This window comes from Mauremys reevesii, linkage group 5, assembly GCF_016161935.1.
Source record: "Mauremys reevesii isolate NIE-2019 linkage group 5, ASM1616193v1, whole genome shotgun sequence".
Classification (NCBI taxonomy): Eukaryota; Metazoa; Chordata; order Testudines; family Geoemydidae; genus Mauremys; species Mauremys reevesii.
In genome coordinates, this window is record NC_052627.1 from 4,212,247 (window position 1) to 4,226,581 (window position 14,335).

At 41.9% G+C, this 14,335-nt stretch overlaps 1 long non-coding RNA gene across 1 annotated transcript; it reads right to left on the reverse strand.

The window, feature by feature from the left end:
- Positions 1–323: 323 nt before the first annotated feature.
- Positions 324–3,551, reverse strand: LOC120406449. Its single transcript, XR_005599266.1, has 3 exons — positions 3,491–3,551; positions 935–986; positions 324–728 (listed from the first exon to the last, which is right to left on the reverse strand). It is a non-coding gene; the product is annotated as an uncharacterized LOC120406449 (long non-coding RNA).
- Between the last annotated feature and the right edge of the window lie 10,784 nt (positions 3,552–14,335).

A 14,335-nucleotide genomic window follows, 5' to 3' on the forward strand; every position in this document is an offset into this window, starting at 1 on the left:
AATGCTAGTTCATCATTTAGCAGTAAGGCATTCCCTGGGAAATAGCCCACCCTCTTCCACCTCTGACTCCACCAGCTCAACCAAGCTTCACAATCATCCTTGCTGTGTACAGTATTAAATTGTTTGTTTAAAATGTAATGTGTGTGTGTGTGTGTGTGTGTGTAGCTTAACATTATTTAGTTTAAAGTCGCATTTTTCAGGAACATAACTACAACGTTAATCGGGGAGTTACTGTACCAAGTTATACAGGTCTAACAACTCCCAGTATTGTCTGCAAAAATGGAAATGTATCAGGAAGCATTTTGTAAACTCACAAGGGCCTCTGCTTTATTTAGTAGCTGGCTAAGCCCCCTCAACAGCAGACCTCTGGCAACATTCTCTGAGGGCAAGAAACTTTATTTGGCACTTGACAGAACTATTGCAATCTCATCAATAAATGAGGTGCGTTCTGGAGGGCTGGCCTTTGCCTATACACTACAGTCACTTATCTCTGCAGTGAACACTAAATTGCTGCTACCACAGGGATGCTTTGGGAAAGTGTCCACTATGGGTGTAGTCAATTCCAACGTTCACAGGATTTTTACACGTTGTTGTTGGTTTCCTGTTCATTAGTTAGCATGAATGAGTGGATGGAAGGAGGAAGAAATATTCGAATGAAAAGGAAAACAAAATATTTGCACGTATTAAATCAGGAACCAGTCTCCTGGAAGTTGCTGAGTCTTGAACTCCTATGGGAATATATGAAAATTGAGTGCAAATCAGTGCCTAAATACCTTTAAGGGTCTTGGCCTCAGCACCTTGCAGAATTGGGCCCTTAATACTAATAGAAAATAGACCATAATCCACTTTAAACCAAACGTGCTAAAGTCTTAAGTGCTGGCCCTTTGCATTGGGATGAATCTCCACACACAAAATCCTGTGAGATATACTGTACCTTGCATTCTTGCAGCATTAGAGGGGACTTCCGTGCTATTTGAAGGTAAAATCTGGTAACAAAAAAAGAAGAGGAATGAAAGAAGCATTTGTACCTGGAGCTTCTATATCATGGTCCATGCTACCCTCAGCTTCTCTTCTATATGCTATGGCCTGTGTATACTTACTTCATCCCACAATTAAGGTTCTAGCACACTGTACTTTTGTCATAACACTATCTTTGTATTCTGGGTGGTGCTGTAGTCAAAGGCCATTTTAACAATGACTTCTAAGGGCTTATGGTCAGGTCCAGGTCATATTTATCGCAAACATAGGGGTGAACTTCCCACCCCCAGATCATAGGCAAACCGGCTCTGTGTCTATTTGAACAAAGATTTTTCCCCATTAGAGTTACTGCTCTTGAAGCATCATGCTGTAATGAAGCAGACCCCAGTCCACTCTGTGAAACATCAGCTGTCAGTTTAAATGCTTTGTTTTGATCAAACTAATGAAGGCTTCTATTTTGTATTAACAGCCCTTTAGACTTCCCACTGTTTTAGTGATTAGATATTGAGCTCTCGGGGTGTTATTAGAACCACTTTTCTTTCAAACATTAGACAGTTAATTTTGGGTTTGTGGATTTTTGCAAAGGGATTTAGTGCAGCTTTTCCATAAGCAACTGGACAAAAAATGCTTTTCAAACTTTATGAACACAAATAAAAGAAATGCTAAAAAAAGCCCTGTCCAGATTAAAATATTTGGAAATCAAAAGGAACAGGAACATCATTCTGAAAAGATTCTTTTTTCTTTCTTTTGTATTTGCATAAAGTCTCTTACTCAGAGTTTCCCTTTAAGGTCCTCTGGTAGCCAAATGTCTTTTTTGGGAAAGGGAAGAACTAATTAATTACTGAATTTAGGTTCAGTTGTCTTGTAGGATCAACCCTGCTAACAAGGCAAATAGAAAAAAATATACACTGGAGGAAAAGAGGAAGGATCAAAAAGAGTGGGAAAGTTTCTGTGTTTCCAATGCTTACTTCATTCATGTGCTGCAGACAGGAAGCAATACACAAAGATCAGGCATGAATTTTAGCCTCTGCATGCTGGCTCATATCCCACTCTGAAAGGACATGTGTGTGGATTGGTCTAGGCACCTCATTTCCCACAAGGATCAGGATGTTCATATGATTTCTGCCTGCCATTCTGGTTACAGCAATGCCATAATGGAGCAATCCATTCCAAAGCTGATCAAGCTTAGAACCCATCAGACAGCAAACCAAAAGAAGGCTAGGATGGAAGAAAAATTGTTACAGGGTTCAGGTCTGATGAAAACTGAAGTTGAGCCTGTATACCCTCTGGGGCTTACCATTTATAAGGCTGAATGTAACCTGTCTACATGTCGGCATTATGGAATTATTTTGTTAAAGAACTTCAGAGATTCATTTCCCTATGGTCCATTCCAATAGTGTCATGGAACACAGATGTGGCTGTACTCCGCTGTGTCAATATTTTATATTCTCTCCACAACAGTCTTTTATGGCAAAGCATCTTGGAAAGGTTTCTCTTTCTTTCTTGGCATACACAAAGCTTTCTTCTATTCAAATACATTCTTAACAAAAGCAAAGTATGTCATTTAAAAATGTTCTCTCTTGGGGGTTTTTACAGCTCGGTGTTCATTACACTGTACGTATTGTATTGTACGTCCGTCTTTTTCCTCTGTGCTTGGTACAAGGGAGACACTAATCTTTGCCTTCCATTCTTTATCACTATGCTTTCTTCTGTCTTTGAAGCGTCTTCAGTGCTATGAAGTAACTAGACTGACCACATATTTAAAATGTAGGGGGATGATCTAATTAGATAGCCCAGTTCCTCAAACAATTTGTATGCTGGTATTCGGGACCCACAACTTTGGATAAAACAGTCAAAAGGACTCACACTCGGAAGGTTTAGTTTGCTCTGGCTAGCTGGTACATTTGCTTCCTTTCTTAGCTCTTGAGCTACTGAAACCCAGCGACATCAATGCAGTACTCCTAACACTGGTTCTGACTCAAAGCTTATTGGGCCAGATTCTTCACTAGTGTAAATCAATTTAACTTCCTTCAGCTCAATGGAGCTCTGCTTATTAACACCAGCTGAGGATCTAATCCACCGAAGTCAATGAGCATTGATTCCATAACCACTGAATCAGGCCCTTTGGGAGCAGTTTTGGGGGGACTAATTCCAGTTCTAATTCTAATTCTGACTCGATGTGGATATCACATCCCTCCAAGAAACGCGGCTAGCATCAAGCTGATCTCTCAGAGAAAAAAATACGTCTTTTTCTGGCAGGGGAAAAGCACAGAAGACACACGAGAGCACAGAGTGTGATTTGCCATCAAGAACTCACTTCTGGGGCTGACTGAGTCACCTACGAATGGATCAGAGAGAATTTTGGCACTACGTTTGTTCACATCAGAGGGCCCAGATGTTGAGATGAGTTCCTGTCTGCATCCTGTAAAACTTGCCCATACCGGTATTGCCCTGGCCTCTTCTTTTGTCATTCAGTGTTGACCGCATTCTAAAACAATATGCATTTCCTCACCTTTTGGGGGCGAAGCCAGACTTTAAGGCACCTGCTCCCCTACATGGTGTAAACTTTGCTTGTGCCAATCAGAAACGAACACAAACAGGTTTTGGGCCCCGTCTCCTATGACACTTCTACAATGTCATAATTGGTACTTTAGGCCTGCCTGCCATGTGCAGGCAGGGAGAGGAGAAAGAAAAATGAATCCTGTGTATCCTGTGTACACCCGTAACCAAGCCTGATCACCTCGAAGCCTCTCTCTCAGCTACGTTTGCCGATCGTTATGCGTTGGTTTGTATTTGTAAGTATCGGTTATTACTAAATGCTGCATCTTTGTTTATAAATATTGTTAGTGGATATTTTAGTCATTGTGTGTTTTAAGTTTCATTAACTCTATTAGCTAATCATACACTGCTCCCTTACCCCTTGTAATTATCCCCAATAAAACTTTAAATTGATTAATTTTAGTGTGTGTGTGTGTCTGCAGTTTGCATCATGACCCATACTCTCCTTGCATCCCTTACCAATATAGTCTGTTGCCACGTGCAGCCTGGTAAATAACAGGCCTGCGTTTTCTTTCGCCCCTGCGTGTACGTGGCAATCCACATGGCGTCACGAACAGGATGCAGGGGAGTTGGGCCATGCCCGTGGCACGCTGCAGACCGCGCAGATAATGAAACTGAACAGTTCCAACATTTGCAGTTTCACCTTTTTACTAGCCAAAATTCGACCAATCCAAAAATAGAATGGATCTGTTCCCTTGGCTCGGGTAAAACTCTAAAAGGCTATACTGTGCCATTAACCCTGGCAGATACGGGATGCCTCCTTCGGTGCCACCCGAGCTTTAGGTGTCAGCCAGCCGATTGTTCCCTGTGGCCTCAGTGCACGGAGACTGTGGAGAACCTTGGTGCTGCCAGATGATAAAATAATTAGATTTAATTAAGAAAACCAAAAAATTGCGACCCGATGAATATAAATCTGAGGATGTTTCCACCGTCCTGTTTAGCATGATATGCAAGGCCGTCAATCTGTGCTCTGTCCTCCATGGGGGCACAATGTTTGCAGCTAAACAGGCAGCCCCAGGCTCTCCTAAAGATGATAATGACAGAAAATGTAGAGCCCATCACTACCCCCCCCAAGTCCCTCTCAGAAAATTTTGCCACTCCCCATATGAAGCTCCTAAAACTCCTCTGTATCCAGCTCTGCCAACAGCCCCAGAATTTACTGAATCTGAAACTGTAGCAGAAGCTTTGCCTATTGAGATAACTAACCTTGATGGAGTTAATCTTTCTTGGCTCAGGTCTCGCTACCTTCCTAGGTTGCTCTTCACCCCCCACCATTTCTCCCCCTCCGCCTCTCCTCACTTCGGCTCTCTCTTTTTGTTTTAAAAGTTAAAAGCTATAGTTTTTACAGAAACCCCCAAAAATAAAGCAATTGAAAACAGAACAAAACAAGAAACAAAAGGAAAACAAGGTAAAAACTTTAAATCCAGTAAATTAATTATTTTAACCCTTCAGGAATGCAACAGCTGGAATTATTCCTAACTTTCTTGAAGATATGGTTGCCAAGCAACAGAAGTGCACTCTCTGCTTCTAATCCTAACCACTAACTAATATTTGAAACATGGGCTTTTCTTATTTCCATATAGCAGAGTTTTAAAATAATGTTAAATATAAAGTAATGCAAAATTCCTTGTTACCGAATTAATACAATACATTTGGCAAATACTAATATATTTTTATCAAATTTATGCTACAAGTTTTAAATAAGGTAATAATTTGTTTATTCAAATGTTTAACCCTTTTACTTTTTATTTTTGGTTGTGTTATTTTGTATAGATATGTATAGGATTTTGGTGCCATTTGTTTTTAATTGTAAGTTTGTCCTGTATGTCATGTGTGTGTGTTGTGTCTATGTTGTGTGTCACATGACTATTTTTTTTTTCACAAATTATTTTTATTTTGTTGCAACAAAAGTCAATTTTACACCCTTTTAAAAATATATATATATATAAGATGTGGTACCACACTATTTTAAAATCATGGTTGAGGTGTAATCATAGTATGTTAACACCAATTTTTTGTGCAAAGTTCAAAAAGGTTTCAGTTACAAATATATGTACATATATTTCTGCCTCAACAAATAATGCAATTGCAAACAAAGGAATTATCTTTTATCAATCACAGTTTTGTTTTTTAATTTTTTTTTAAATTTGTTATTCAAAAAAAAATGTAAGGGGAAACCTCAACATTAAGGTAAAGATAATATTAACAAATGTCAATTTCTTGTTTGGGCTTTTTATAGTTTGCACTTCTAATTATAGTTATAAGAATGTCATAACCAAAATGTTTTAAAATAACAATTTATGCATAAAGCTAACCAAACAATTTCAACAGGTTTCCACCTTTGGCTCCCAAACATAACAAAGCATCATAAAAGTATACCCTCAAATACCCTCAAAGTATTTGCATTTATCTGTATTTAAAATTTATTTTGGTTTAATTTTATCGTTGGTTTGTATTTGTTATTCTGCTCTGCCTCACAACATCTTTGCCCACGGAGCCCTTAGGAGAGGGTAGACTACAAACTTGGCTCGCCGCCGACTGGGTGCAGGAGGTCAGCGGAAACCAGTCCCTGTCAGCGCTGAGTCCAGAAGATTGTCTTGTTTGCTCCACTCAGTTCTCACCTCAATATCCATTACCCTTTCAATTTGTACCAATAGTTTATCATTTTTCTTTATTTAATATATCTAGTGTAAATTGTTCTTCCCCCTATGTGCAGTGGGCTGCTTCTAGTGTTTGGAATAATTGTTCTTCACAATTTAATTCTTACGTGTTTCCAGTTCTTAATGCTTCAGGTCAAAGTGATCATAGCTTTCCTTTAATTGAGAGTATTAGAGTTCCAGCATCTCATTGTTGGGTTTTTGTTGGTAATAGTTTAACCCCAGCCCCTACTTGGGTTGGTACTTATTCTAATTGTTCTATGTGGAGTTTCTCTTATGCTAATACCTCCCTAACTTAACCCACTCTTAATTTTACCTACCCCCCTCCCATTAATTGTTCTTATCGTCTTAATTATAATATTTTTTTTGGAACCTTCTATACCTCCATAACACATACGTATCTGTTTCATGCCCAGCATATGCATCATGCTGAGGCTGCATGTATCAATCGTGCATCCAGCTTTTATTCTGTAACCAATAATGGGTGGAGCCATACCACAGTTTCTTCCTTAAGACCCGGTCATTTTTGGATTTGCGGTAATGTTGCATTTGCTGTGCTTCCTCCCAATCCCCGGGGTATATGCACCATTGGCACCCTGTATCTACAGGGCGGAGGTATTTATACCTTGCCATCTGGCCACCGACACCATCATAGTACCCACTCTTTTTGGACTCATTTGCAAACAGCAGCTTCCTCCCTCGCCTCCTCTATTGTTAGTTTTAACCCTGTTGGTTATATGATGTTACGTGATCAAGTGCTGTTTCAATCCCTTGCTATTGAAATGCTTGCTAATACTACGGGCAAGGGCCTCTTCTTAATTAATCAGCAGTTAAATTCCCTTGTTCAGTATAGTATTCAAAATAGATTAATGATTCAATATTTGTTACAATCTTCCTCATTTTGTACTAAATTTGCTGAAGTATATCCTGACTTTGCTGATAAATGTTGCGTTTCTTTGCCTTCTATTTCTCCTAATTTGTCCTCAATTGTTAAAGACCTGCAAACGTTGAGCTCTACTGTCAGAGAGTCACGAGAGTCCTTCCAGTTTTGGTCATGGCTCGATTGGCTTGGCCTTGCGCCCTACAAATCCTATTTCCAATCCCTGTTTGTGTCCCTTCTGGTTGGGCTCGCTCTTCTCTGTCTCGGATGTGCCTTCATTAAAGCCTGCATTCACAAGTTTGTTGCCTCGGCCTGCATCGCTTCCACCCCCGAAGCGCATCCCCTCGTAGGTGGGAATGAGGAGTCGGACTCGGAAGTTTAGGTTTTCGGCCAAACTATTTCGGCCAGGGCACGGGGGCATGTTGAGATGAGTTCCTGTCTGCATCCTGTAAAACTTGCCCATACCGGTATTGCCCTGGCCTCTTCTTTTGTCATTCAGTGTTGAACGCATTCTAAAACAATATGCATTTCCTCACCTTTTGGGGGCGAAGCCAGACTTTAAGGCACCTGCTCCCCTACATGGTATAAACGTTGCTTGTGCCAATCAGAAACGAACACAAACAGGTTTTGGGCCCCGTCCCCTATGACACTTCTATGATGTCATAATTGGTACTTTAGGCCTGCCTGCCATGTGCAGGCAGGGAGAGGAGAAAGAAAAACGAATCCTGTGTATCCTGTGTTCACCCGTAACCGAGCCTGATCACCTCAAAGCCTCTCTCTCAGCTCACGTGTTTCAAACAGAGCTTCTACGTTTGCCGGTCGTTATGCGTTGGTTTGTATTTGTAAGTATCAGTTATTACTAAATGCTGCATCTTTGTTTATAAATATTGTTAGTAGATATTTTAGTCATTGTGTGTTTTAAGTTTCATTAACTCTATTAGCTAATCATACGCTCCTCCCTTACCCCTTGTAATTATCCCCAATAAAACTTTAAATTGATTAACTTTAGTTGTGTGTGTGTGTCTGCAGTTTGCATCGTGACCCATATTCTCCTTGCATCCCTTACCAATATAGTCTATTGCCACATGCAGCCTGGTAAATAACAGGCCTGCATTTTCTTTCGCCCCTGCGTGTAGAAAAAACTACGCTTTTTTCTGGCAGGGGAAAAGCACAGAAGACACACGAGAGCAAAGAGTGTGATTTGCCATCAAGAACTCACTTCTGGGGCTGAGTGAGTCACCTACAAATGGATCAGAGAGAATTTTGGCACTACGTTTGTTCACATCTGAGGGCCCAGGCAACCTTGTGAGTGTATGACCCAACACTCTTCTCATCTTCTGACCTCAAAGACCAGTTTTACGATCAGTTGAACACCACCACCAGCAAGATTCTGAAACACAAATATATTTTCCTGCTAGGGGAGCTAGGGTGGGAGCTGATCATGAAGCATGGACCAACTATCTAGGTCAACACTGAACTGTGGTAAGATGAATGGAAATAGTCAGAGACTGCTAGAATTTTGTTCCTATTATGACCTCTGTGTAACAAATTCATTCTTCCAAAGTCACAACACAAAATGTCTTGGAAACATCCCGGACTGGCCACTGGCACCAACTGGATCTTATCATCACAGTGTGCCAACATTAACATCATCCTCATTACCTGCAGTTATCAAAGTGCTAATTGCGACACAGACCACTCTCTGGTATGCAGCAAGGTCAGACAAACCAAAGAAAATACATAGATCTAAAGTAAAAGGATGTCCTCGTATTAACCTCAATGCCACAGCGGACCAAGAAAAGTCACAGCAGTGCAAGAACATACTGCTACAAGCCCTTGACACCAGTGATTGTGCCACAAGTGCCCAGCCGAAGTGGGAGCAACTGAAGAACACAATATGCGATGCAGCTCCACCAGTCTTTGGGAAGAAGAAAAACAAGACCAATGACTGGTTTGACACATATTCTAGTGTGTTGACACCAATCATAGAGGCCAAACGCACAGCCCAAACCAACTATGAGAGACCCGAATGAAAAAATCTTACAAGAGTTGAGAGTGGCAAGAACTCGACGCTGCGCCAATGACTATTGGCTGCACTTATGTGAGAGCATCCAAGAAGCAGCTGATATAGGCAACATCAGAAACATGTATGACGGGATCAAGAAAGACTTGGATCCAACATCAAAGAAGACAGCCCCATTGAAATCAACAACTGGGGAAACAATCAACAACTGCACCAAACAGCTGGATTGCTGATTAGAACACTACTCTGAGCTTTACTCTCATGAAAATATTGTTACGGATGCAGCCATCAACACCATCAAAAGCCTGCCTGTTATGAACCAACTCGATGATGAACCGACTGTCGAGGAGCTTAACCTTGCCATAGGTGGCCTCCCCAATGGAAAAGCCCCCGGAAAAAAATGCATACCGTCCGAGGTCATAAAATGAGGGAAGCCTATTCTACTGCAACATCTTCAGCAGTTGCTCTGCCTGAACTGGAAAGAATGTGAAGTACCACAAGAAATGAGAGATGCCAACATCACTCTCTATAAAAACAAGGCTGACAGGAGCGACTGTAACAACTATTGTGGCATTTCCCTTCTTAGTATTATGTGAAAAGCCTTTACCTGCATTGTCCTGAACCGACTTCAGACCTTTGCTGACAGAATCTATCCTGAATCACAGTGCAGCTTTGGAGCTGAAAGGTCTGCTTTCAACATGATCTTCTCACTGAGACAACCACAAGAGAAATGCAGAGGACAAAAAAAACCCTCTACATAGCCTTCATCAATCTTACAAAGGCTTTTCACTTTGTCAGTAGAAGTGGACTATATGGACTTCTAGAAAAGATTGGATGTCTCCCCAAGTTCTTAGGCATGATTTTATCCTTCCATGAAAACATGTATGGCACAGTCTAATATGATGGCTCAGGGTCTGAAGATTTCCAGATTTGTTGTAGAGTTAGGCAAGGTTCTATACTTGACCCAAATTTTTGGGGGATCTTCCTCTCCCTGCTACTGAAACAAGCTTTTGATTCCTCAGCTGAGGAAATTTACTTGCACACTAGATCTGATGGAAAACTGTTCAATCTTGCAAGGCTCAGATCTAAAACCAAGACTTGAGAGGTCCTTATCCAACACCTTCTCTTTGCTGATGATGCAGCAGTGACAACCCACCCAGAAGCTCATCTTCAAAGCCTAATGGACAGATTTCAAAGCCTGCCAAGACTTCAGGCTTACTATAAGCCTAAAAAAAGACTAAGATAATGTGCCGAGGAGTTGAGGAAGCACCCTCCATCAAGATCAACAACTATGAACTTGAAGTGGTGAACCTCTCACTTGAAACGGAACTCAACATCTGCATTGGAAAAGCCGCCACAACAATGTCTAGATTGAACAAGAGGGTATGGCAAAATGAAAAACTGACAGAACACACAAAGATCTATGTGTATCGTGTGTGTGTTATCAGCAGACTTTTGTATGGGAGCGAGACATGGCTTGTTTACACAGTAATATGCAGGAAACATAATCCGAATTAGCAAAAGATGTAAATTTAAAGTGGATTAATTAAACTGCAATAAACCCCCGTGCTGATGATCTCATTCAGAATTAAAGTGGCCTGAATAAATTTTAGTTTAACTCACTTCCAAAATGAGTTAAATTAAACCACATTAATTCCCAGCACAGGGATCCACTTTAACAGTTAATTTGGATTAATGTCACTGTGAAGACCTAATTTTCAAAAGAGCTGAGCACTAAAGGAGCTCACGCTGAAATAAGTGGTGCTCAGCACCTTTGATACTCAGATCACTTATTTAAACACTTTTTTTTCTAATCTTGGTTTTAGTCAGTATGCACTTGTTGCTGAAAAGGAGAATCATGGGTAATGAGATAACTTGATAGCCTGAGGCACTACTTTTTTGAGACGGGAAAGAGCAGAAAATTAAAAAGGAATACCAGAAAAGATTGAGATAAAGTTCAGATTTTCTCAGAGCTTAGCCAAATCTTTTAGACCTGCAGTATCTTTTGAGGTTCACTCATCTCTCATAGGCACAGTATGTAATCTTTGAATGAAAGGTCTGGAAATAAGTAGCTTTCTCAGCCTGGCAGGATTTCTTACAGGATTTGCCGTGAGGCAGGATTTTCAGATAAATATTGTTGTGACACTCAAAATTGCAAAGGGTTTAGAAAAAAAACAACATTTGGCTTTGTCTGGTGTCCTGTACCAGTTGCATTCTCAATATAGGACCATTAAAATGTTGTCTGGCAGTTTAAATGACTTGTTACTTAATACTAGGTTACATTCCACATCTAACATCTCGGGTCTACTTTGATACTCAGAAAGAGAGAGCGGGAGAGGGAGAGAGAGGAATTACTATTACATTCTATACTTCTCTGGCCTAATGTTTAGCTCAGCGCTTAATTACAGAGCTACCATTTTGGTTGGCTAAAGAAAAAATATTTTCCTCATCAAATATGAGAAGCACATATTAAAGACTTATTTCTGCATTCCATTCCCTGCTTCCTTAAATGAACTAGTTTTCAAATGCAATATATATGTTAAAAATTCTGGATTTGATTATAATATCTCTTTGCCTTGAAGGCTCATGGAACAATTTTCCTCTTAGATCCATGTGATCGATCTGGACTACAATATTTGACTCCACTTGTACCTGATGTTATGATCTTGGTGAGCAGTGGCTTACATATGTTGAGCAGGGTGAATATTGGGAGTAAGGTTCTGTTATTTTAAGGATCAAGGAAATGGAAAGAATGGAATTAGAAATTGCATTGTGTATTTTTAAATAGGAGACACATTGTTTACAATTAATCAAACAAGCAAGAGAGTGTGGTGGGAGATTTACTCTTCATTCAGTATGCCTGACAGAACTGAGTTAAGAGAACAACTCCAATTTCATACTAATAATAAAGATGTAACATTGTTACTCGCCAGAACACACTGTAAAATATGAGGAAAATGTGCCCTTTGTTTCCATTCCAGAACTTTTACAGTGCTGCCTGCCAAAAGGTAGTGGGGTATAGCAGAGCTAAGAGGTCTCTTGTTGCAATTGTGTATGAATAAGTGTGTGTGTGCGCATGTGCGTGTACACACACACACACACACACACACACACAGAGTCCTACAAGTTAATCAGCACAAGAGCTGGGGGCAAATTTCAGCCAAAGATTTTTAAAATTGAATTGTTTTGCTTTGACATTTTCTAAAAGAAACACTTGGGGGCAGGGCTTGGTATGAAGTTACTTATTTCAAAATTCCTTTTATCAAAAAAAATTGATCAAAATCAAAATGAAACGACTCATTTTGACAAAATGAAATATTTGTTCGACCTGAAGTTAATTGTTGAAAAATCTTTTTGGTTTTGGCTCAGCTTGAAATCTCCCTTTCCCTCCCCAATTTTTGGAACTGCAGCAAACTCCACCTCTACTTAGCATGCTTTGCAACGTGCTGAGTGCCCTTCAACTCCCACTGACTTCGAGGAGAATGGAGAAAGCTAAGCACTTTCTAGGTTGAGCCCTTCCTTAGCCACTTCCATCTGAAGATCTTAATGTGACTGAAAACATTAATTAAGCACCTAAACACCTTGTGAGATAAATAAATATTATTCTACTCATTATATATACACCAGATCCTCAGCTGGTGTAAACTTATATAGCTGAAGACAATAGTCTTCAAACTGATTGAGTAATTCCAATTTACATGAGCTGATACAATTTAAATGATTCCTTAAGGCAAAACAAAAGATTCCGTGATTGTGAATGCCAAGGGAAATTACTCTCCACATACAATATGCAAATAATAGATTATAGAGCCAGGATAGATTTCACCCCACCAACAACAGATCTCACAGCAATTGATTCCCCAGACATTCCCAACATGTAACCAAATGAGTGGCCTCTTCCAAAGCCCATTGATGTTCTTCCCATGGACTCCAGTGGGTTTGGAATCAGCTCCATCACGCATAAAGTTTTTCACAATGCAGAATAACTGGAAACACCTGAAACTGTTTGAAATGTGTCGCAACAGTCTATTCACCATTGGCAGTGTAACAGGTGGGTCTGGGGCTCAACCCTCTGAGGGGAGGAGGGGAGCCACACCGGCCCGCTGGTCTCACGGGGGGCCTTTTGCTGCAAGGCTGAGCTGCAAATAGTACCAACAGTCTAGGAAAGGCCCAGGCCCTCCGGTGCAGGGGCTGGGCTGCAAACAGTCTAGAAAAGGCCCAGGCCCTCTGGTGCAGGGGCTGGTTTGCAAGCAGTACAAGGAGAGCTCAGGCCTCTTGTAGCAGGCTGAGCAGCAAACAGTACAGGGGCTCAGGCCTCTTGTAGCAGGCTGAGCAGCAAACAGTAAGGGAGCTCAGGCCTCTTGCAGCAGGCTGAGCAGTCTGGTGAGGGGGATAACTGCCATCCGTGAGTGGGGTGGCAGGGGGGACACAGGCCCACCCACTCCACTGTGTCCCGGCCCGGGGCCCTAAGCAGCGGTCGTTACCGCTGACGGTCAGTGGGGATCCTGACCGCAACACACTGACATGGGTATTGTCTGATCAGTAGCCTGACTGAGGTCAGCTGCCCCCGGGCCACTTCCACTGTCCTCCTCTTGTCCTACCTGGTCCACGGCGTCTGGTCCCGGGAAGTCCCACTGCATGGGCTCCTCACAACCCGGGCTGGGGGGTAGATCGGGCAGTTCCCCGGGGAAGTCCGGCCAATCCTGCTCCGGGGGTTCCTCGGGGTAACAGCACGGTAGCGGGGAAGTTCCTACAGGCTCCTCATCGTAGGTGGCGTGGGGAAGCTCCGGCAGGTCTTCCCAGTAGTGAGGTGGGGTGCTCTCCGGCCAGTCCAGGCAGCTGCCTGGGGCTCCAGCGGTTCCTCCGGTAGGAGCTCCCTCAGGCAGGTCTGCTCTCCCCGGTGGCTGGGCACTGACTGGACTGGAAGGGCCGGCTTTTATCCTTCCGGGTCGCCCTCTGACCCTCTGAGGGGCGGGCTCACCACTCTGTAGCCCCGCCCCTTCCTGTGTTCGAGGCTCAACCCTCTCCGGGGAGGAGGGGAGCCACACCGGCCCGCTACAGGCAGAATAAGGGGATGTCTAGCTGAAGCTATTAATAATAGTTATTGACTAGACTGCAATAGTGCCCAAATACCCTAGACATTTTCCAAACACAGAAGACAGTCCACGGGATGTGGGAAAAGCATGCAACCTATAGGCAAACTGATTAGGGTGATGATAGGTGCACACCTTTTATCCC